Source organism: Mixophyes fleayi, chromosome 6 (assembly GCF_038048845.1).
Source record: "Mixophyes fleayi isolate aMixFle1 chromosome 6, aMixFle1.hap1, whole genome shotgun sequence".
Lineage (NCBI taxonomy): Eukaryota > Metazoa > Chordata > Amphibia > Anura > Limnodynastidae > Mixophyes > Mixophyes fleayi.
In genome coordinates this window covers 144,732,976-144,746,200 of record NC_134407.1, presented here as the reverse complement: position 1 = coordinate 144,746,200, position 13,225 = coordinate 144,732,976, and positions in this window count along the sequence as shown.

Sequence of the window (13,225 nt, the reverse complement as noted above, 5' to 3'; positions counted from 1 at the left end):
AAACAAGCAGCAGCCATGTGTCTGGAGACTAAAATACACTAAAGCGTATGGAAATGGCTCACCCATTATGGCTTCTGCATTGGAAACAAATTTTGCGACAATTGATCACCAAGTGGTGAGTTAGACTGAGCTATGGGGAGAAGTGATGGTAGAACATACAGGGCTGTTTTGACCACTAGATAGAACTATTTAACCAATCTACTTAATGTGAATGTGTGGTATAGAGGTGGACAGATGTTAATGGGTGGATTACCTTGGAGTATGTTGCAGAGGTTCGTACATCTTGGCTTGACACTCTGTGAAAACACTGTATATCAGAGAGCCAAAGATGGCACAAGCAGACTAAGCCTGGGTACACACTCTAAAAACTCTACCAATTTATCACCAACTTTACAAACGACTGAAGTTCCAATCGGTCTGCTAATTCATGTGTATGCACTATACACAATTTACCTTCAGATATGTGCTCAATATTTGGTCCAAGAGCAGTTGATCATTTCTGTAACACTGATTTAAGGTAGGATACACACTAAATGTTTGCAGGAATGCTGTCATAGATTTTGTTGGGTTCTGTGACTACACTACATTTAACAGTCAGTGTCGGACTGGGGCTTGAAGGGCGCACCGGGGGACTGCAACGCTAGGGGCCCACCAGAGGGGGTGTGGCCAGCCATCAGAGGTGAGACCAGACACTAGAGGGGGAGTGGTCAGCCCATGAAGGACAGCTAGCACCATAGTGTACTATATAAAGAATGTAGTGTGTGTGTATATATGTATGTATGTGTATGTATGTAATTTGACCTGCCCCTTAGATTGGGCAGAACAGTCAAGAAAAATCAGGATTGTCCCACTAGACCAGGCATGGCTAACACGTGGCACTCCAGGTGTTAAACTACAAGACCCAGCATGCTTTGCCAATATATAGCTGCTTATTGCTGGAAGGTTATGCTGGGACTTGTAGTTTCACAATACCTGGAGTGCCACAGGTTAGCCAAACCTGTAGTAGACTAAGCATTTGACAGACTGCCCTACCTGTTGTCACGATAACCACCTGTGGCTGCTGGTTTCTCTAGTTGCGGATTGTCTGGATCCTGGAATGTTGAGGGCCCTATTTAGAAAAAATAATGGGTACGTTTAGAAAACTCCAACCAGCCCCGGCCTTCCACCAGTCCCAACATTAAAGTTATAGTATTCCCATTTAACAAACCTATTTCCCTCCCTCCAGACAGCTCCTTCAAAAAATTAATTGCATCTACATATACAATACCTACTTTCTGCAACGGCCATTAAATATCTATTATATTTAATAAATAGACCTCATGCTCCTCAAACTCAGCCCCACATTCAATTAATAGCCCCCAACCCCCCATCTTAAATTAATAGTCCCCACTATAAAATTAAATTGCCCCACCTTCACCCTACAAACAAAATAGCACCCATTACTTAGCCACCTACTACACACATTACATTGCCACAAGCCTGCTGTGCCATCACACATTACTGTGCCCATTAATCACCATGCTGTGCCTCCTTATGATCACACTGCACTCTGCCAGGCTCCCTCTGGCCCCCCTTCGCACTCTGCCAGGCTCCCTCTGGCCCCCCTTCGCACTCTGCCAGGCTCCCTCTGGCCCCCCTTCGCACTCTGCCAGGCTCCCTCTGGCCCCCCTTCGCACTCTGCCAGGCTCCCTCTGGCCCCCCTTCGCACTCTGCCAGGCTCCCTCTGGCCCCCCTTCGCACTCTGCCAGGCTCCCTCTCTCGTCAGCTCATCATTGAACGCCGGGCATGATGACGTCACGCCAGACATTCAGTGGGAATGGAGCAGAGGAGGGGGCACCGACGCCGCAGTCAGGTTTTTGGTTTTTTTTGTTTCCTGGTCCCCCCCCCCACCAATGAAGAGGGGAGCGGTCAGGGTTGGGGCCTACTGGTAGATAGCCCAGTCCCCGGCAGACCAGTTCGACACTGCAGACAGTGACCGGTTCTAGACTCTCTGCGCACACCGTTGTGAGTACATATACACTGCAGGGTTCAAATGAGAAGTTCTGCTGAACAATCAAATGAAAATGACTATTAGTACTCTAACAACTGTTGTTCATGCGAGTATACAGACTAACTTGGTCGTTTATCTGATGTTTGATTGATAGGCTGGATACACACTACAGGCTTTTCAGCCAAACATGCAGACACCACAATGAATGGAGAGGATTGGACAACTTAATTATAAGCTTTTATATATGCTATGAGTTGGAGCCAGCAATTTTGCCTCACTGCAAACTAAATGACTTGTAATTGAAAAGTAACTTTGTATTTACAAGTAAGTTCTAACTTGTTATCTCTGCTTTAAACATGGATTGAATATTCACTAATAATTATACACCCCCTAATAACTTGAGCTATGTACTATAGCCTAAAAATGTCCCCTTAAATACATCGCACTTAAGCTTAAACTGCATCACTAAGTAAGTATTTGCACTTATTCCTCTAAATTAAATTGGTAGTTACTGCTGCACTTATTATACTGTAAACTTATTGCACTTTATCATAAGAATAAATTGTCTAAATTTGATAACCTACATAAATATTTCCTTTTCTACTACAATTGAACAGCTAAACCTTTAGCAAGGTTACAATACTTTACCGCCCTTAATCATTCATTAACAATAAACTGGTTCTGTGATATTCTGCACTCATACTGTAGACTTTGCATGTAGTGGCTGAATAGGAATAAGCAGCACACTTGTGATGTGCACATGAAGATTACGAGGTGCAGGCCTGGTACGGACAGTTGCTCAGCAACTTTAGCTATCGCTTTTTGTATCGAGCGGTTCTCCCTTGTAATATAATTTCAAGCCATAACGTGTTCAAGCTATTGTGGTGTCCATCATGCTAATTTTTGTTTTAAATAATAAAGGACTTGATGTTGCCATAGTAAAACGTAGTGCTAAAATATAGTCTGTTTACTTCACTGAGCTTACGTTATGAAATGCATGAAAATGATCAATGTGGATGAGGTGGGATGTAAATAAAATGTGACATGTTGACTTGAAGTAGCGTTTAAAAAAAAAAGTACATTATCGTTCTGATTCTATTCAGAATTACTTAGGAAAATGTCCTTTACGTTCGGTGGAAGTCACTTTAACGGTGCTGATAACACCACCAGTGACTACCACGAAGGGACCAAAACGAAAATGACTTCCCCGACTTAGAAGAAAGGAGGTCTGACCTTAAGAATGACAGAAAAGGTGCCTGGCAGTGTGATAAAAAATTGTGATCCCCAGCAACAAAGGCATGTTAGTACGTCTTTTTTTTTTTTTTTTTTTTAATACTTTTTAAGAAAAACATTTACATTGTAATGAAATCCAGGAGGAACATCCACAGGGAACTTGAGATGTAAACTGACCAGTTTTTTATGTTATTTCTTGCTTTACCTTACATAACACAGACAAGAGGGGGGAGGGAAGAAGGAAGACCACAGAAGCTAGTCAAGAGTGCGGTCAGAAAGAAGACAATGAAAATGTGTTAGAAGGTCAAGGGCTGGAAGAGCAGGAGCAGGATCCCACTCGCCACACATGGGCCTCCACGAGAAAATTGTCAGGGTGAAACGCGCTCTCCGCCATTTGCCATGGAGCCCAAACTTGGTTGAAAACATAACCTCTGTCAGGTAAGTGGTAAGTAATCTCTTCAATTGCTGGCACATGCCAAATTTGTTTTTTATGGGCCGAAAAAGATGGAGAAAAACTGCGCTTCCAGTTGAGGGCAATAAGAGATTTGTGAGGATGTGTGCTGCCAATTTTTTAGAGAATTTATCAAGATCCGGGGGAGGGTAACAAAGGAGGAAAATCCAAGGGTCCCTCGCAACGGGAGTCTCAAATAAGGTATTGATAAAGCCATGGATCGCATCCCAGAAGGGAGCGATAATTGGACAAGTCCACCAGATATGTATCATGGATCCCCTGTGGCCACAACCCTGCCAGCAGTCAGGCGACAAGGAGGGGAACATTGCATGAAGTCGGGTGGGGGTATAGTACCAGCGATAATGAATTTTATAGGATGTTTCTTTTAGTCTGGTCGATATAGAGCTTTTGGCTATCCCCAGTCTCATGTCCTCCCAGGCCTCCTCATCCGGCGGAGGGCCAAGATCTCTCTCCCAGTACGTCATTTTTAATTGCAACTTGTCTCTCACTATTTTTAACGCGGCAATGCTCCACTCTATTTTTCCATAATTGAAAGCTCTGATGAAGCTCAAACTCATAATATATCCATATAACTATTTTACCTTATTAGGACCTAAAATGTAGTAAGTGGTGGATTTTCTGAACTGAGCAAACTTCAAGTGACATTGATGTCCTGCTTTTTCATTTTAAAAGGATTGGAGCCAAAGTATGAAGTGCGTGCTACATTAGGGTCTGCAACAGAAGCACCTTGGACATCACTTGTCCCAGTGGTTCTGGGTTGTGTTTTGAGCATATTTTGCCAATCTAAGAATTGCTTTAAATGATCTACAGGCAACATCTCTATGTCTTGCTACTTCTGAATGCTGAGGAAGCCATAGGTGTATTTCTTTCCTCTGTTGGGCAATCAAACAATTGAAGTACGACAAATGAGACCCTACTCATTTTCTGCTACGTACCACCTGACTATCAGTTGCACAAATAAGTCTGGTTGAATAAAATGGATTAGACCATGCTTGAGAGGGGGCGTGACTGAAGGGTGGGAGGGGGCGGGGTGAGGTCAATCGCGTCATTTTAGTTGCGGGGCCAAAATGACGCGATTGGGTCTTGCCCCGCCCCCTCCCGTCCTCCAAAATGGAGTGAATCACCGAGAATCGTGTCATTTGATTCTCTGTGAAACCTGGGATGCGGGAGAAATGCCAGCTCGCCCAGGAGCCCGGGAGACTGACCCGAATTTCGGGAGTCTCCCGGACTTTCTGGGAGAGTTGGCAAGTATGGATTAGACTCGGCATATATCTCTCTCTAGTATCTGCCCCATATGATGTTTTACGGTACCCTAGCAACTCACAGATGCCCAACAAGTAAGTTTTGCATGCAGTGAGGGTTGTTTATGAAGAGCAGGACATCGTATGAAGAGCAAGTGTTGGTATATACAAACTATATGGACAAAAGTATTCAGACACTTGACCATTACACCAACAGGGAATTTAATGACTTTGTATTCACATAAATATACTTTAATATAGAGTTGGTCCCCTTTTGCAGCAATAACAGCTTCCACTCTTATTGGAAGGTTTTTTTTTTGTTTTTTTTTTACAAGATGTTGGAGTGTTTCTGTGGGAATTTGTGCCCCTTCATTCTGTAGAGAATTTATGAGGTCAGGCACTGATGTTTGATGAGAAGTCCTGGCTCGCAATCTCCATTCCAGTTCATTCCAAAGGTGTTCTATGGGGATGAGGTCAGGGCTCTGTGCAGGCCAGTCAAGTTCTTCCACACCGAACTCATCAAACCATGTCTTTGTAGTCCTTTCTTTGTACACTGGGGCACAGTCATGTTGGAATAGAAAAGGGCCTTTCCCAAACTTTTACCACAAAGTTGGAAGCATAGCATTGTCCAAAATGACTTGGTATGCTGAAGCATTAAGATTGCTCTCACTGGAGATAAGGGGCCTAGTCCAAACTCTGAAAAACAGCCCCATAACATTATCCCTCCTCCACCAAACTTCAAAGTTGGCCTAATACAGTCAGGCAGGTAACGTTCTCCTGGTATCCATAAAATCCAGACTTGCCCATCTGACTGCCAAACATTGAAGCGTGATCCGTCACTCCACAGAACACGTTTCCACTGCTCCACAGTCCAGTCTCGGGGTCTTTAAAGTACTCCATCTGACGCTTGGTATTGGTCTTGGTTATGTGAGGCTTGCAAGCAGCTACTCTACCATGGAAATCTACTCCATTAACTCCTGACGCACAGTTTTTGTGCTTACATTAATGTCAGTGGAAGTTCGGAACTCTTCAGCTATGAAATCAGCAGAACGTTGGTGACTTTTACACATCAGCCTTAGCAGTCGTTGACCCCATTCTGTGATTTTTACATGGTCTTCCGCTTCATGGTTGAGTTGCTGTTGTTTCTAAACGCTTCCACTTTCTAATAATCACTTACAGTTTATCGTGAAATATCCAGCAGGGAGGAAATTTCACGAAATGTCTTATTACAAAGGTGACATTCTATCACAGTACAATGCTTGAAGTCACTGAGCTCTTCAAAACGACACATTTTATATGTAAATAAAGTTTGCAAAAGGAGACTACATGGCTAGGTGCTTGATTTTATACACCTCTGGCAACAGGTCTGAGTGAAACACCTCAATTCAATAATTAACAGTTGTGCCTAAATACTTTTGTCCATATAGTGTATGTATATGTGTGTGTATATATATATATGTATGTATGTATGTATATGTGTGTATATATATATATATATATATATATATATATATATATATGAGAGACAGGATGGACCGCCTATGCCACCTTGTCTGTTGTTGCTGGGAACGGGCTGGGCTTACATTCCCACCATTTCCTTTTGTTATCCCAAATGTGCCCTCTCGCTGCAGTAGGAGGGGCGTACAAATGCTGCTACCACTGAATTCTTTTACCGGCATCCAGAACCGGATTTCTTCTGGATAACTGATGTTGCTAATGTACTCCGTTACTGGTGTACCTGGGCTGGTACTCCTGACCTCTTCCTATAGATCAGGGTTGCTGTGGATGGATCCCCCTGGCCTATCACACTGGCCAGAGCTGCTGGGTAGCGGACAGAGCAGTGATGCTGGGAATTTGGGTCTAAACCTCAGACAGCTGAAAACAGATTAGATTTTGAGTCTAATCTGTAGGTCACAGGATTTTTAGCATGGAAGGCGTTTTCAAGCAGGTCTTTGAAGCAAGTGATGTGTATTTGCAATCACTCTGATTGAAGGTATCAGTGATCAGGTCAGATAGAACAAAAAGAAAAATTTTCAATACAAGACAGTGATTTTTATACAGATTTGGACACAGCCTCACAAGGTAAGTCAGCCCCCTGAGGTCTGAGCTATTTCTAGAATTGGGATACAATTTGTTTACCCAAACATGGATTTACATGCAATACAAAGCTAACAATATTTACACTTATCTGTGATATCTAAAACTTGCTGTGATTTGCTGCATCTTATTTTGAACACAGGGATTATAACAGAAGTCTAAGTAAACCTTCCTGTGCCTTCAGGTGCTGAACCCTCACACATCAAAAGGTCTAATTAATATGAGATTAACATGGGTCCTTTCCTCAGATAGTTGTAGAATACACATTTCCTCCACTTGAGAATTCCCAAAGAACGTTACAAAACCCCAATCAAGTCATTTCTCTACCAAAATAAACAAGACTTCCTCCACAAAGGCTTATTGTATCATATATACCAGGATTTCCATCACTGTGTTTCACCCTCTTTTATGTTCTATAAAACTTCTGACAGTACTTTGGTCTGCCTTTCTCAAGTGTCAAACATTTAAATTTTTCTTAAATGCTACGTTTACACCCACCCATACATATTTATGCAATTCTTATTACCTGTGACGTCATTTTGCCTATATGCTCAACTAATCTAGTATTTCTTTCTGCCTCCTCTTTGCACAAAAATTACCGAAAATTCCACTACCACAGTTAAACATCCTGTGAAACCCATTTAAGTCAAGAATGGCTTTTTAAATATCTTCACTCCTTCCAGATCATTTTAATATCTAGTCCCGTAAAAAAAATATGTGTTGTTTTATTTTGATCTTGCACACAGTTTGGTACATCATTCTCTCCTTCATAAGTGAAGATCTTTCTGAACCTGTCATGTCTACCAATCATCTTGTTAATTGTGTCCAAATCCGTCCCCATGATTGCACTTACAGGACATTTGTGCCACTTCTCTCCTTCGTAAATGAAGCTTATTGTTGTTCATTTCTGGCATCATTACGTTTTAAAAAAATAAATAAATGCATTATTTTCAGGAGGGGTGTATTTTAAAAAAACCAGGAGCTATGTGAAGTGAAGCTGATTAGCAGTGCTATCTGGCATATGTAGAAATGATCTATGGACAAATATAACTTTTAATGGTCACAAATTTGCTGAAACTTGCTGGCAGTAACATTTAATAAATGCATCTAAATGCCATATTGATCCTGCATGATAATGTCTGAAATTATTCTTGTGCTGTGCAGATTTTCTTCCCACTCATCCTCCTCCGTAGCATTAGGCAGTCCAGAGCCCTTAAATAAGTATGTACGTTGTGTGACTAAAATACACAAATGCTAATTAATGCAAGAAAACTTTTTTCTGACTTTGTATTTTTCCTGGCATATACCTGCATGTAACTATGAATAATAACACTATCTTGCCACACAAATGTATGTATAATGCTGTATTGTAATTAATGGTGTTCTAGACGAATCATTGTGGAAGGGTTGTTGTATATTCGTATCTAACACAGTATACAAGTATTTGTACTATTCTGTACTTTTACATTGTTAGTCACCTTAGATAGTGTTCCTGTAGGTCTAAACGTGAATACTGCCTAAATTTGAGTTTTTGCTGGCTAAGAGTGTGTATTACTAGTGGTAGCCATTGAATATCAACCACAATTCATCATTGCTGTTATATGCTGTTAATTATACATCTTTAAGGTTTATGTAAATGTGGTACTATAATATTACAGTGTGAATGTACTAATTCCAATATTATTGTCACGTGGTGTGTAAGATAATGTGCCAATTCTAATCCTAGCCACCTTCAACCATTCAGAGGCTTATAGTTCATTGCATAATCCATTGATTTGCTGGTCTCACTCAGTTTACGCCTCCAACAAGTCAATGTGTAAAGTGGCTTGTCTTTATCCTGATGTGTATCCCCAGGACATGCAGGCACCAGGGGTTACACAGTGGATCTGTAAAATATCTGAACCCCAGGTTCATCTCTTTCTGAACTTTGTACTGTCCATACCATGGCTTATAGTTATAGTTATTACATGATATATGATATGTATAAGCAACATTGGCGTCTACCAGGCCTTGGAATTCCACAGCATTTAAGGCAACACAATATGAGTAATTTCTATATGTACAAGAATGCAGTTCTGTGATGCTCATACACCTATGTGTGTGCATTGTGCCTGTTTAGGTGGAAAGTGCAAGTATCTGAAAGTCAAGATGCCCTGTCTTGAGGAAAGGATACAAATGTCTTCATCTTGCGGGAGGAACTGGGCGGATCAGGATGTGCATAGCTAAATATGGGCTGGGTAACTCGCTCGTATTGTGCCCACATGTAAAAATGGTAATTGGTTTTGAGGAATGAGATATGTAAATGTGATTTCCTGATTATTCATCACCCTTTCATTATATCAGCAATCCTATTTTTCATCACCCCACACATTATTTATCACCCCACTTCCCTTTAGTCATCAGCCCCTTTATCATCCTCTCACCCCTGCTATAAACTCACCCAAACCTATTATTCATCATCCCTCCACCATCGCCCTTCATCCCACATTGCTTCTCTTATCATACAGATTAGAAATTAGGCTACAGTCCCTGCCTGCACTGATAGACCAGGGTTGGGGTGCTGCAGTGATGAGGTCAGTCCACAATCACCAATTTAGGGCATAATCATTCACAATACTGTGACTGGATCACTTATAAGTAACTTATGGTATACATTTATTTAAAGGAAATAGCGCAGTGCGCTTATATATATAATTGCAAATGCACTTATTTGTGATAATGTGTATATTTTGGTAAAGGTAATCTTTATTTCTGAGACCAGGGAACAAAACTTGTTTGTTTTAACTTTGCTAGAGGAAAGGCATGAATGCTGAGGTATATATCTGATACAATAAACCTTTGTGAAGGAAGTCTTTTGTTTATCGTGATGTGAGGAAATGACTTGTTTGGAGTTTTGTGGCTTTCTTTGGGAATGTGTATTCTGCAGCTGCCTGAAGAAAGGACCCATGCTAATCTCATGTTAATTAGACATTTTGAAGTGTGAGGGTCCAGCACCTGAAGGCACAGGAAGGTTTAATTAGACTTGCTACTAGATTTCCTGCGTCCAAAACAAGATGCAGGAAATCGCAGCAAGTTTTAGATATCACAGATAAGTGTTAATATTGTTAGCTTTGCATTGCATGTAAATCCATGTTTGGGTAAACAAACTGCATCCTGATTCTAAAAATAGCTCAGACCTCAGGGGGCTTGCTTACCCTGTGAGGATGTGTCCAAATCTGTATAAAAAGCACTGTCTTGTATTGAAAATTGTTGTTATTGTTCCATCTGACCTGATCACTGATTCCTTCAATCAGTGTGACTGCAAATAAACATCACTTGCTTCAAAGACCTGCTGGAAAACGTCTTCCATGATGAAAATCCTGCGACCAACAGATTAGACTCAAAATCAAATCTGTTTCCGTCTGTCTGAGGTTTGGACCCAGCTTCCCAGTACCACGGCTCTGCCCACTACCCAGCAGCTCTGGCCAGTGTGATAGGCCAGGGGGATCCATCCACAGCAACCCTGATCTATAGGAAGAGGTCAGGAGTACCAGCCCAAGTACACCAGTAATGGGGTACAATAGCAGCGTCAGTTATCCAGAAGAAACCCGCATTTCGGATAATGAAAGCGAACGGTGGCAAAGTAAGCCCAGCCGGTTCCCAGCAACAACAGACAAGGTGGCATAAGCGGTCCATCCTGTCACAAATACATACAGAAGTGTCAACTCTAAATTTTGCCCTCAACTTGTAGTACAAGCATTGCTAAGAATTGTATGTACACCAAAGACAAACAGGACAGATTGCGCTGCGGAGAATTTGTGTTGGTATAACTCAATAAAAGAACCTAGAGGATTCTCCCATCGCAATAAGAAACCAATTGAATAGTATCACATGAATAAATGTTTAATCACAGACAAAATAATCTAATAAATAATAAATATAATATCAATTGTAAACCTGTATAGCTGGCCAGCATACATTTGAAAGGTACCTTGATACAAAATAAAAATCAATTATAAAAAATGGTAAAAACCTAAAAAACCCAGAGGGGCTAGGTAAAGGAAGTCCAATATATTGACCGTATTTCTTAAATGAATAATATTGATCGGAAGCTCTTATAGAGAAAGCATGTATACATTCTATGTAACAAATCGATCAATAGTAATCACGAGACTCTCTTTCACTTCATGTTGTGTCTAATACTTCCAATATATGGTAATCAGCTATGTAGACACAGTCAGGATTTGCTCCGTAACACTTGTTATAGTAAGGAGCAATTCAAATCCAACCGAGATATTCAGCACCTTCTCAACAACATATATTAAATTCTTTGGAAAAACCGCAATTGAAATTCAGCAGTATTTTCCTTACCATTCGGCGTCTTCAACCCTCCGGAGGGATTTAAAATAGATGGAAATACAGGGATTTAGAAACTCACTATATTCACTAGTTAGTGAATGTTATAGTCGGCACACCCAAATCAGGGTTCAGGTGTTAACCGCTCGTCAGCGGTAGTGGATCAGGTTGTAGAAAAACTTGTTCCTTTGCGCTGAATCGCGCCCGTCAGATGGGGCTTTAGTTGAAACAGTATCAAGCCAAAATTGCAAGTTATTGTATCAATATACACAGTTCCAAAAGAGATCAAAATTCAAGCCGACTATATTAGAGACAAAGTCTCTGTGTCTCCGTGTTGGTGAGATGATAGTTGGTTTAGTGAGATGAAATCACAGACCTCAATCGCTGACGCGTTTCGTGCCTGCTTCACGGCACTTTCTCAAAGCTAAGAATTGTATGTATAAGCATTCACTTAGTGTTTATATTGAGAATTAAAAATAAGCAACATAATATAGCCATATTATAGCCACTGTGTTGTATAAGTACTGCAAATATGCATTTTTGTTCCGCCTAAAAATAATCCAATATTGATGTAACAAAGATATTTTCTGATCTACTACATTCTGATTAAGCATTTGAAAATCTAAGTATAAAACCTGACTTGAACCTTGTCCTCTTTGCAAGGAAACTTGCAAGTTGCGTTCTCACTCCCCTGGGTCTCTGGTGGGAATCATCTTGTTTTCCTTTATTCTATATCCTATTCAGAGCCACGTTCGAAGGAGTAGGATGAAAATGGGACAAATCACATTTCACATGCTATAATTCTGAAAATGATATAATCCACCCAATGGCTAATGTCCTCCAGGGTCGGACTGGCCCACTGGGGGGACCGGGCTATCCCCAGTTAGGCCCCGACCTTGATCGCTCCCTTCTTCGTTGGTGGGGGGAGCGGAAAACTTAAAATAAAATAAAATACTCACGTGTCCGCGGCGCTCCCCGACTCCACTCTGCTCCGTTCGCACTGAATGTCGGGTGTCGCATCATCACGCCTGACGTTCAGTAAGGAGCGGCGCAGAGAGGAGTCGGCAAGAAGACAAAAGAGAAGAAAGAAGCCGATAGAAAAGGTATGGGAAGGAACGGAAGCAACGGAGCATGGCAGAGTGAAGGGGGAGTAAAGGCAGCATGGCAGATAGTGAAGGGGCAGCACAGACAGCATGGCAGAGAGTGGAGGGGGGCCCAAAGCAGAATGGCAAGGGGTGATGAAGGGTGGCCAAAGCAGCATGGCACATGTTGATGAAGGGGGGCCAAAAAAAGGGGGGGGGAAAAAGCAGAATGGCACAGGGTGATGAAGGGAGGCCAGGAGAAGGGGGGGTGCAAAAGCAGCATGGAGGGCGCATTGTGATCAAAAGGAAGCACAGCATGGTGATTAAGGGGCACAGTAATGTGTGTGTGATGGCACAGCGGGCTTGATGCAATGTAATGTGTGTTGTAGGTGGTGGCTAAATAATGGGGACTATTTTGTTTCTAGGGTGAAGGTGGGGCAATTTAATTTTATAGTGTGGACTATAAATTTAAGATGGGGTGGTTTGGGGGCTATTAATTGAATGTGGGGCTGAGTTTGGGGAGCATGAGGTTTATTTATTAAATGTGAATATGAATTATTTAATGGCAGTGACGGTTGGGTATATATGTTATACGTAAATGCGATTAATTTATCGCAGGGGATGTCTGGAGGGAGAAAAATAGGTTTAGTAAATGGGAATACTATTACTTTAATGTTGGAGCTGGAGGAAGGCCTAAGTATTAATCATGGCTCCTATTGACTTAATGTCGGGGCTGGTTGGAATTTTCTAAATGTACCCATTTTTTTCCCCAAAT